Source organism: Peromyscus leucopus, chromosome 3, assembly GCF_004664715.2.
Source record: "Peromyscus leucopus breed LL Stock chromosome 3, UCI_PerLeu_2.1, whole genome shotgun sequence".
NCBI classification, from domain to species: domain Eukaryota; kingdom Metazoa; phylum Chordata; class Mammalia; order Rodentia; family Cricetidae; genus Peromyscus; species Peromyscus leucopus.
The window spans coordinates 48,479,616-48,491,191 of record NC_051065.1 but is presented as its reverse complement, the minus strand read 5'-3'; the positions used below and the strand labels follow the sequence as shown (position 1 = coordinate 48,491,191).

At 46.7% G+C, this 11,576-nt stretch overlaps 1 pseudogene; it reads left to right on the top strand.

The window, feature by feature from the left end:
* The first annotated feature begins 268 nt into the window (after nt 1-268).
* Nucleotides 269-9,763, top strand: LOC114706848 (annotated as a pseudogene).
* The last annotated feature ends 1,813 nt before the right edge of the window (nt 9,764-11,576 follow it).

Below are 11,576 nucleotides of genomic sequence, written 5' to 3'. Positions count from 1 at the left end.
GCGCAGTCCTCTGGGACAGGAGGGATAGCCAAGCCACCTGTGGTCCCGCCCTCTACCCCTACAGTCCTGGTCTCTGCGTTCTCACCCTCCCCCCTTCCCAAGGTGACATTTGGCAGAGGTGGTGCAGGGGGATGCAGCCACCTGCTACAAGCCTCCCCTGGCGTTTTCAGAGGCACGGGCTGTAGGTTACAAATGGGCTGTCAGATCAAGTTCGAACAAACACCTGGCCCAGCCTGATCTGCTCGGGAAATCAATAGGGGGACCCGCCATGAAACGAGAGGTGACTAATGACACTTCCTGGTTGCCCTGCAAAACCGGTGGGGGCAGTGACAAGCTAACTTTCACTTCTGCATGGCTAACTCGTGATTATACCCTGACCACACAGCATAGACGGAACGGTGCCTCTCCCTGAGCTGGAATCCCCAATGTGGCTGTATTTGGAAACAGGTCCTAAAAACCAAAAGCCCAAGAGACTGGAGAGATGGTTTAGCAGTTAAAATGCTTGCTCCTCCTGCAGAGGACCTGAGTTCAGGGTTCCCAGAGCCTGCTCTGGGCAGCTCAGGCTGTCTCTAACTCCAGCTTCATGGGATCTCACCCCCTCTCCTGGCCTCCTAGAACACCTGCACTCACATGTGCACACACACACACACACACACACACACACACACACACACCTATGTTTTTGGTTTTATTGTGGTTTTGTTTATTTGTTTTTGAAAAGGTTTCGAAAGGGTTTCTCTGTGTAGCTGGGATTAAAGGTGTGTGCCACCGTCACCCAGCACAAATAAATATATTTTGTTAATCAAGATCTGGAGAGATGACTCAGTGGTGTTACGAGCATTTGCTACTCTTGCAGAGAACCTGAGTTCAGTTCCCAGCACCTACATGGTGGCTCACAACCATAATCAGTACTCCAGTTCCAGGGGATCTGATGACCTCTTCTGACCTCCCAGGGCACCTGGCATGCAGGCAAAACATAATGAGCTAAGTCCTTGCCCAGTCGACTGTCAGCCAGTCCCCCGCCGGGCACCGAGGCAGGCCGCCGCAACAATCATCATATATATAGTGCGGGCAGCTGGTGGGCTATCGTGCCTTTAATCCAGCACTCAGGAGGCAGAGCCAGGCAGATCTTCCTGGTCGAGTTTTCGAGAGGCCAGCCTGGGCTACAGAGCGAGATCCTGGACAGGCTCCAAAGCTACACAGAGAAACCCTGTCTCGAAAAACCAAAACCAAACAAACAAAAAAAAAAAAAACCAACCAAACAAACAAACAAAAAATCCACTCATATAAATGCTTAAATAATAATATATAATAATATATAATAATAATATATAATAATAATAAATAAGCAAATCAAAGCTAAACAAGGCCACAGGGGTAGAACATGGAACTTTGACCCCACAAGGACAAGTCACCAGAGAGCTATTTGTCCCACCTTCCACCATCAACACCAAGTGGAAGCCACAGCAAAAAGGTAGCTGAGTGCAAGCCAGAAAGAGAGGGATCAAAGGCAGCTGCCACGTTGATCCAGGGCTTTGAAGGCCTCAGAACCCATAGAAGAACCTAGGTGTGGTGACACATGTCTGCAATCCAGCATGTTTTGTTTGTTTTGTTTTGCTTTAAAGAACTGTGAGAAGTGAGTTTGTGTTGTTCAAGCTACTCAGGCTGCCCAGGTTTGGAATCCTTGGCTGACTAAGAGTCTATGTTACTCTGTTGTTTCTAAAGCCCATTTGTAATTAAGTGGCTCCAGTTAATCCCATGATCCTCCAGTCACCGATACAGGAATGCCTCCCTGTAGGGACAGTTAAATCCTAATAAAAAAATGTCATGGGCAAGGAATGTAGGGCACTTGATTGGCATGTGCGATGCTCTGGGTTCAGTCGCCAGGACTGCGAACAGAGAGCAGGGAGCAGCCAGGATAGCTACATGCCGACCAGGCCAGACGACAAGGTGAGCTGCCCAGATGTGACACGAGATTCCCTTGTCCACATGACACCAAGTCCAGAGACCTAATGCAATGAGGTAAGCACGGAACCAGCAAGAGGGTCCACTGAGTAAGGACAAGAATGCTTGCTACCAAGCCTGACAACCTGGGTTTGGTCCCCAGGACCCACAGGGGGGAAGAACCAATGCCTGGAAGTTGTCCTTTGACCTCCCTGTGTCCTGTGCCACATGCTGTGAGGGCCAAAGCTATGCTTTAAGTTTTAATACTGTGCCTAAGAGATCCATGAAACAAAAATGCCTCTAACATCTAAGCCCCTTGCCTAGCTACTTCCTGAAAGGCTGGAGGAGGCTGTTGTTTATGGGAGATAACAAGTCATGTGTTTTCACTCCCCTAAGCAAGTCTGTTTGACCCTTCTACTCTGGATGTGCTGGATCACATGTAGGCGCGAGGTACCTGGATAGGTAATACATCAGGATGTATGCTTGCCCCTGATTGGCTGTAGGTGGAAGGTATGCAGACAAGAACTAAATCAGGATGTATGCTTGCCCCTGATGGGCTGTAGTTGGGGGGTATGCAGACAAGAACTAAATCAGGATGTATGCTTGCCCCTGGTTGGCTGTAGGTGGGGGTATGAAGACAAGAACTAAATCAGAATGTGTGCTTGCCCCTGATTGGACCTGGTGGGACATATGATGACCTTATGGGTTTGCCTTTTTAAGTCTCCGCAGAAAAAAAAAAAGGGACTCATGGCCATTCCCTGGGAACCTCAGGATGGTCCTGGCCAGAGCCCATCCTCCTGGACGGTATTTAATTAAAGCTTCAAATTTGGCTCAAAATTGTGGTAGTGGTCTTATTCTCTGGTGGGATTAACATTGCCTACACCAACTCCCTCCTCCACCATAAATGAATAAATACATGTAATATAAAACTTTTTTAAAGGGAGCATGGCAGTTGGGCATAGTGATCACACCTCTAATTTCAGCACTTAGGAGATTCAGGCAGGAAGATCAGGCGTTCAAGGTCATCATTGGCTACATAATGAATTAAGTCTACCCTAGACAACATGCGACACTGTCACAAAACAAAGAAACAAACAGCCACCCCCCCCCCAAAAAAAAAAAAGCCAAAGAATCAGGTCCAATGCGTCTATGAGATGCCCGCTCTGGTATTCACTTCCATCCTTTCTTTTGAACAGACCTCCAACTCTGTTGCTGCTGTTTGAGTCTGGGTCTCATTTATCCCAGGCTGACCTTTCTTTGTTATGTAGCCAGGGATAACTTTGAACTTCTAACAATTCTACTGCCTCTACCTCCTGAGAGCAAGGATTACGGACATTTGTCATCACACCAAGCATATGTGATGCTGGGGACAGAACCCAGGGCTTTGTAAATGCCGGGCAAGCACTCTATCATTTGAGCTATAGCCCACACCCACTACAATGTTTGTTTTGTTGTTGTTGTTTGGGTTTGTTTGTATTTTTGAAGCAGGGTATCACTAGGTAGTCTTGGCTAGCCCAGAACTCACTAAGTAGACCAGGCTGGCCTCGAACTCACAGAGATCCACCTGCTTCCGAATATGGGATTTAAGATGTGCACCCCCACATCCTGTAATGCACTGTAATGTTTTTGACTGTGATAAGATTCACCTTAACCAATTAAAAGCACTCTTTAGCAGTTAGTACTTTCAGGAGGATGAGTGCAAACATCACCACTGTTCTCAGAACACTTTCATCACCCAGACCTCTGAGTTTACTCAAGCTGGCCATGCTCCCAGCTGTAAGACTCCATTTCCCAACTTCCCTTGCGGTTAGGTGTGGCTTTGTGACTAGTGCATGCAAGCAGAAACCGGAGGGACTTGCAGGAGATCACAGTGAAGGAAGCACGCACCCCTATTGTCCTCTCCTGTTTCCTTCTTTAGTCAGAGACCTGACGGCAGAGGCTCCAGCAACCCCGTGGACTATGAAGGATGTTTCTGTGGACTGGGGCTAGCAGAGAAGGCAGGTGGGAATCCAGGTCCCTGATAACACACGAAGCCAAATCTACATCGCTTCTGGGAAGGAAACCATCTGAGCCGTTTGTATTTGAGGGCAGGGAGTCTAGTCTATGCAGCTGGACCCCATTCCAACTTCATCAGGAAGGGTGACCACTTTTAAATGTGGTTCCTCCAGGACCCCCTTAAGTATCAAACTTAATGTTCATGTGGGGTTTACTGTGGTCTGAGTGTGTCCCCCCAATTCAAGCATTGGAAACGTAATCCTTGATGTTGCATTTGGGAGGAAAGTTTTTTTTTTTTTTTTTTTTTTTTTTTTTAAATCCCCCCATTTTACTAACACTTTTCTGGTTTCAATTTTCACATTTTAATACTGTTGAGTCTGCATCTTGTTTTAGGTTAGGCTGTGGTAAGCAGGCCAGGTCTAGCCAGAAGCCCAAGGCTTTTAACTGAACAGCAAGATTCCAAGTGTCTGTCACAAATTATAAACTAAATTCCTGCATATATTTGGGTCTGTCCTAGCCTTTAAATCTATCCACCAAGGTATCTATCCACACATAGCTAGAACTACATTTTAAAAATCCATGTAGAGACTTGGAGGAATGGAGTTAGAACTGACCTGGAAGCAAGCCTCTTTCCTGAAAATAGCTCTCAGAGTACTGGAAGGTGCTGGGAAAGCTACCAGGGGGAAAAGCGATCTTCAGTCCCCACCCGTAAAGCCTATGAACCACAATGACCATCCCAGCAAGATAGCTCCAAGGGCACAATAGTGGCATTTATATCTTGGCAGTAACCAACAGCTGCCTAATTGGACTGAATTAAGGCCCACTCAATAGGAGAGAATTCATGCCTAGTACTGTCACCCTAACTTGTAGCTAAAGAGGTCATGGACCCAAACCTACTTCTACCACTTTCCTAAACCAGTATTATTTCTAACGGTATTCTAAATACTTATCCTTATACTCACAAATAAGTGTAACTCTCACTCTTTTGCAAAGAACTTTCTTTTCGCATCAGATGGAGACCATTACAGAAATCCCCAACTGACCAAAATGGAGAGAAAGACTGTGGGGAGATCAAGCCCAATGAATATATCTTCAACACAATCCTTATACCTGTGGTTCAAGGAGTAAGGTCAACGAGAGCTGCATATAAAGACTGCCTCAGAAATCAAAAAGGACGGGCACGAAGAGGAAGAGGAGGAAAGACAGAAGGAAGTTTCGTTGAGTACGGGAAATTAGGCATACTCTATGCCCAGCTTCTACATAAACTTAATGAAAAATATAGCCAGGCGGTGGTGGCGCACGCCTTTAATCCCAGCACTTGGGAGGCAGAGGCAGGCTGATCTCTGTGAGTTCGAGGCCAGCCTGGGCTACAAAGCAAGTTCCAGGAAAGGCACAAAGCTACACAGAGAAACCCTGTCTCAAAAAAAAAAAAAAAAAAAAAAAAAAAAAAAAAAGTCTTCCCCGAACTTACTACCAGAACCTATTCCCTGGGGCAGCCAGCAATAATTATGTTCCTATTTTCTCAGTAGCATGCTTCTATTAGCTTGTTTTGATTTATCATGTTTACTTATTTTTATTTATTCAATTATGGTTGTTTGAAACAGAGTCTGGCTATACAGCCAAAGCTGACCTAGAACTCACAGTGTAAACCAAGCCTTCAGCTTGCTATGATCCTCCTGCCTCTGCCTCTTGTGTGCTAGGATTACAGGTGTGTGCCACCATGTCTGGCTTTATTATTTTTGAATATTATTCATCAACATGGATAGATGACCGTGTAACATCCAGTTGAAAGCAAATTAACCAATTAGTTTGGATTGAACCCCCTGCCAAAGGCCCAATTGGCCAAACCAAAATGGAGTCTCCCGTGCTGGAGCTGCATGTCACTGAGGGAGGTTATTTATGTGACTGTCTCAGAAGTCAGGAGAGTGGGAGGCAAGAGTCCAACCCCTCAACAAGCCAATCTCAGCTTGGATAAGGGAATCCCTCTGCTTTAATCTTTACAAGAAAAGCAGCAATCTGCTCCGCTCTGCCTGTAAACTCAGTTTCTTTGGCTTGGCTTATCAGAACACTCATTCTCCTCGGGGAATGGGGCGTCGCCTCACTCGAAAGTCATGGATAAGGGCCAAGTAAGATCTTTAAATCTGCTGTAAGTTTATCTTTTGATATCCATCAGCTCCCCCCTCCCCCAGCATCATCCCAGCGCAGCTTTATCACATTCTTTAGAGGAAAACTAGTGTTATGTAAGGCTGGACCAACTGGAGGAGTCTCAAGGTTTTTTTCTTTTTTTAGACCTGGCTCATTATACAGCCTAGGCTGATCTTGAACTCATGACCCAGCTCACATAGCCTTATTCTAATGTGAACTTTCAATGTTCCTAAAGTCAACAGTGGCCTTCCCCCACTCCCTTTTTATGCAGATGGGTGTTTTGGCTACATGTATGTCTGTATACCATGTGTGTGCTTTGGGGAGCTGGAGGTAGAGAGAGCATCAGATCTTCTGGAACTGGGGTTATGCATGGTTGTGAGCTGCCATGTGGGTGCTGGGAATCAAACCTTGGTCCTCAGGAAGAGCAGCCAGTACTCTTTACCACTGAGCCATCTCTCCAGGCCCACTGATGGTCTTATCTTGAAATTCTTGTTTTCTATACCACATCATTAGCAGTTTCTAGAAGCTTTAATATTTTTGCCCAACGCCTTTCGGTGATGTTTTACATATGATCAAGGATGTGAGTTCCATATCTTCCTTTGGGACCCCTCCTCAGGAAGCCTCCTTTTTCCGGGCTTTGGGATGGCACGGCTCTTGTCTATCTCTCCACTGTGGTCCAGGGATTCTCCATTTTCCCGTGCTGGATACCCTACACTTTGTTGTGGAGATTCCAAATCTCTTCTTTTTCTTCTATTTTATTTGCTCCCTCTCATTGAGGTCCTAATAAAAATGACCTGGGAGTGAACTTGGAACATTTTATTCCTCAGTGAAAATGTGTGAGTTATTTATAGCACGCTTTCTGAGTTACCTGAGTCTGAGTCCATGGGGGCCAGGTCTGTAGCTTTCCTTGCCTTTAAACCACGTAAGAATCCTAAATCGTAGATAGTGATAATAAAGCAAAATAATAATTAGTATAGGGTCTTATGTTGCCTAGACAGCCTTGAACTCACTATATAGCTGAGGATGATTTTGGACTCAGAATTATCCTGCCTTCACTCCCAAATGCTAGGATTCCAGGTCTGTGCCACGAGGCCTAACTTAATCATTCTTATAGACATGTAAATTACCGATCCATACTCTTCTCTGCATCTCCCCTCAAAAAAAAAAAAACTTATTTGCAAATTTGCTTTCAAATGCTCTTATTTCACACAAATCTGTGCCTCCTTAATATCTCCTTTAATTTGACCATTTTTAAGGATTATCTACTTTAAAACTACTTTTTATTGTTATTACATCTTTGTTTTGTGCATACATGTGAACGAATGTGTGTGGGCATGCGTGCTGGAGAGGTCAGAGGGCAGCTTGCTGGAGTCACTTGTCTCCTTCCACCCTGTAAGGCCCAGGGATGGAAATCGGGTCACAGCTTGGGCAGCTACGGCCATCATCTGCTGAGCCATCTCCAAGCCTGAAAATTATCTCTTGACAGACAGATTCATTTTAGATTGATTTTGCTTCACGTGTATGAATGTCTGGCCTGTATGCAGATGTGTGCACCATGTCCATGCCTGTGGGATCCTTTGAAACCAGGGTTACAGATGGCTGTGAGCCACCATGTGGTGCTGGGAACTGAAACTCGGGCCCTCTGCAAAAGCAACAAGTGTTCTTCATCACTGAGCCGTCTCTCTAGCCCAGTAGAAGGATATTTTTCAAGTTACTATACTAAAAAAACAACTTTGCTCTATCTTCGCACTGATTGATACCTAGACTGGGTTGAAAAGTCTCAATCCCCCAGTAGTGAGTAATGTGGCCGATGTAATAAGTCAGATCAGGCCGCATTATTAAGTTCAGGTTTAATGAGCAGAGCAAAGCACTCCTGGGTGACTCTCGGAAGGCAGGGGGGATTGCACAGAGCAGGTATGGCAACCAGGTCTTAAGCAGCCTGTAGGCGTGGTCCTTATTGACTCCAGGTACCTTTCTTTGTGCTTTCCAGCATGGTGCACACGCACACTCTCGGAACTTTATTTACTGCCTCACCTACACACGCGACCGTGATCGACAGAGATTGCAGCCAATGAGAACACTAAAGCCCGTAAGCTACAGCCAGTAAGACCTCTGAGGAAGCGACATCAAGAGAACTGCTGGTCAGACCAAAGCAAACTGCTTCTTCGCTTGTGCCACGGACAGGAAGCGAAGAGGAAGCAAAGATACCGGAATGTAAAGTTCTAAACAAACACTACCCACCTGACTTCGGCCCATCAAAGATCCCGAAACTCAAGACACCCAAGGACCAGTACGTGGTTCGGCTGATGGTCCCCTTCAACATAAGGAGTAAGACATGTGGAGAATATATCTACAAGGGGAAGACGTTCAATGCACGCCAAGAAATGGTCCAGAACGAGGCCTGTCTGGGCCTATCTTCCGCTTCTATATCAAGTGCTTGGCTGAGATCATCCTCAAGACGCGGACTATATATCATGGAGCATGGGGCCACACACAGCTTCCAGGCCGAGAAGCTCCTGGAGGAAGAAGAGAGGCGTGTGCAGAAGGAGTGTGAGGATGAGGAGTGGAACAACTCCATGAAGGTCCTAGAGAACCTCACGAAGGACTCAAAGCTGGAGATGGGGGTGCTGGAAAACCTGCAGAAGCTGAGGTTGGTATTCGTGGGCACTGGCCACTCCCCCAGCCACATGACCATGCATGCGATTGCAAAAACGGATAGCCATCCCTTACATCATACATAATTCCTGCACTGCGTGGTCACTTAATTTGCTCCTCCTCTCTCTTCTGCTCTCTCCTTCTCACGTGTCTTTTGAACAGGCCTGGTCACATCCTATCCCTTCCTCCTCCTAATGAAACTCTGATAGTGAATTTCATTGTACCTCGTGACCTTTCCTCACAGAGTAAAAGAGCCACATTAAAACCTACAGCTGGGCCGGGGGACGGTGGCAGCTCATGCACATCTTTAATCACAGCACTCAGGAGGCAGAAGGCGGCCGATCTCTAAGTTCGAAGCCAGCCTGGACTACAGAGTGAGTTCCAGAAAAGGTGCAAAGCTACACAGAGAAACCTTGTCTCGGGAAAGAAGAAGGAGGAGGAGGAGGAGGAGGAGGAGGAGGAGGAGGAGGAGGAGGAGGAAGAAGAGGAAGAAGAAGAAGAAGAAGAAGAAGAAGAAGAAGAAGAAGAAGAGCTGAACCAGCGGCGGCGGGCGGCACACGTGGACTTCGAAGCTATGTTGCTGCAGCACCGCCTGTCGCAGGAGCAGCGGCCACAGCAGCAGGAGGAGGAAGACGAGCGAGAGACTGCCGTCTTGCTGGAGGAGGCTCGCCACCACAGGCTTCTGGAGGATTCCAACTCAGAAGACAAAGCTCCCCGTTCCCGACCACAAGCAACAGCAAGACCCAACCCCACAGCTATCCTGGACGAGGCCCCCAAGGCCAAGAGGAAGGCAGGGGCAGTGGGAAGCAGGGGGGCAGGGGCAGTGGGCAGCAGGGCACAGCCGGCTGGCTTGGTTGTGCCAAAGGAGGTGAAGGCGGAAGCCATCCGGGCCTCAGAGCAGGTCCCAATGCCCGCAGGTGCCCCTGAGAGGAGGAAGGCAGCCAACCTTCCACCCTAGACACCCGGGGCCTCCTCCCTGAGCCAGCTGGGTGCATATGGGGACAGCGAGGACAGTGACAGCTGAACCCCCACAGGGCATCACAGACCCAAGAAGCCAGATGGGATCAAAGAAGGCTGACAGTCCAGTGTTTCTTTGTATGCCACTGTGGTCCTCCCACAGTTGGCTCCTGCTTCTCCTTTGTCCCTGTGATCTAGGAAAGTTGGAATAATGTGCCTTGGTAAAGGTCTTTTTATTCATTGTATCAAGTACACTAAAGGACTTTCAGAGGCACCTGTTTTCAGGTCCAGAAATATTTTATATTATATCCTTCATCATTTTCTTCATTTTTTGTTTGTTTAAAGATTTATGTATTTTTTATTTGTTTTTTTTTTAAGATTTATTTATTATGTATATAGTGTTCTGTTTGCATGTATCCCTGCAGGCCAGAAGAGGGAGCCAGTTCTCATTACAGATGGTTGTGAGCCACCATATGGTTGCTGGGAATTGAACTCAGGACCTCTGGAAGAGCAGCCAGTGATCTTAACCTCTGAGCCATCTCTCCAGCCCCGTATTTTTTATGTATACAGTGTTCTGTCTGTATATACACCTGCAGGCCAGAAGAGGGCACCAGATCTCATTACAGATGGTTGTGATCTACCATGTGGTTGCTGGGAACTAAACTCAGGACCTCTGGAAGAGCAGTCAATGCTCTTAACCACTGAGCCATCTCTCCAGTCCCTTATTTATTTTTGAGGCAGGATCTCACTATATAACTCTGGCTGGCCCTAAACTCAATACTAGACCAGGCTGGCCTTGAACTCACAGAGACCTAAATGCCTTCTAAATGCTGGGATCAAAGGTGTGCGCCACCATGGCTGGCTTGACCTTGAACTTCTGATCTTCCTGCCTCCGCCTCCGGAGAGCTGAGATTACAGGCCAGTACCATCATGCCCAGTTTACGCATTCAGTGCTAGACATCAAACCAGGGACATGCTCCGCAAGCAGTCTACCAACTGAGCTACAGCCTCAGCCCTGATCATGACTAAATCTCAGTCCACTGTTTCTTGCACGTTAAGTAGTAAAGGTCTTTCACTTTTGGAGACCGTGGTGAGACACTGTCTTGGCCTTCACTATGTAGCCCAGGCTTTCCTCAAACTTGTGATTATCCCGCTTCAGCTTCCTCATTATTGGTATGCAGCATCACACCAAGGTAACTATTTTAGAAAAAAAAAGTGCGTATTTTCTAAGCTCTGAGGGGGTGTAGTAACTGATTTCATCTTATAACAGTGCTATGAGATACGTGCTGTTATTATCTGCCTTTCACAGATAAGAGCATTGGTCTAAAAGCTTAAGTGACTGAGTCGAGCTGACTCCAGCAACCACACTGTTCCAGATCCCGGCTCAGCTCACGTGCTGATTCTGATCCAGCTTCAGGAGACATCGGGCACACACTGTTGCAGAATCTGTGGTATCATCTAGACATGGGGGGGGTATAGGGAAGATAAACTGCCTTGATTGATTATTGATATCTGCCACCAGCCCAGGAATGAGTGTTAGGGACTAATATTACAAAGCAAAACAGCCAACCAACTCTGCTTAATCATTCCTTGGAGAGAGAGAGAAAAAAAAAAAAAAACTATCTTTAGGGTTATACACAGCTGTGGTGCTCTGGAAATGAGGGCATCTTGACATGTGAAGCATTTAAGACTGCTTTGTTTCCCGGCTGTAGAGAAGAGTTCTTTAACTGTCTGTTTGTAATTTATCTGAGAGAAGCACTGGTAATTAACACTGGCCTCTCAGCACTCCTCCAATTCCCCCCTTTTCCTGAGGGAAGAACAGAAAGTTGGGAAAACGCTAAAATGCTCACATTGCGTCACAATGCCGGCAGGCCATATAA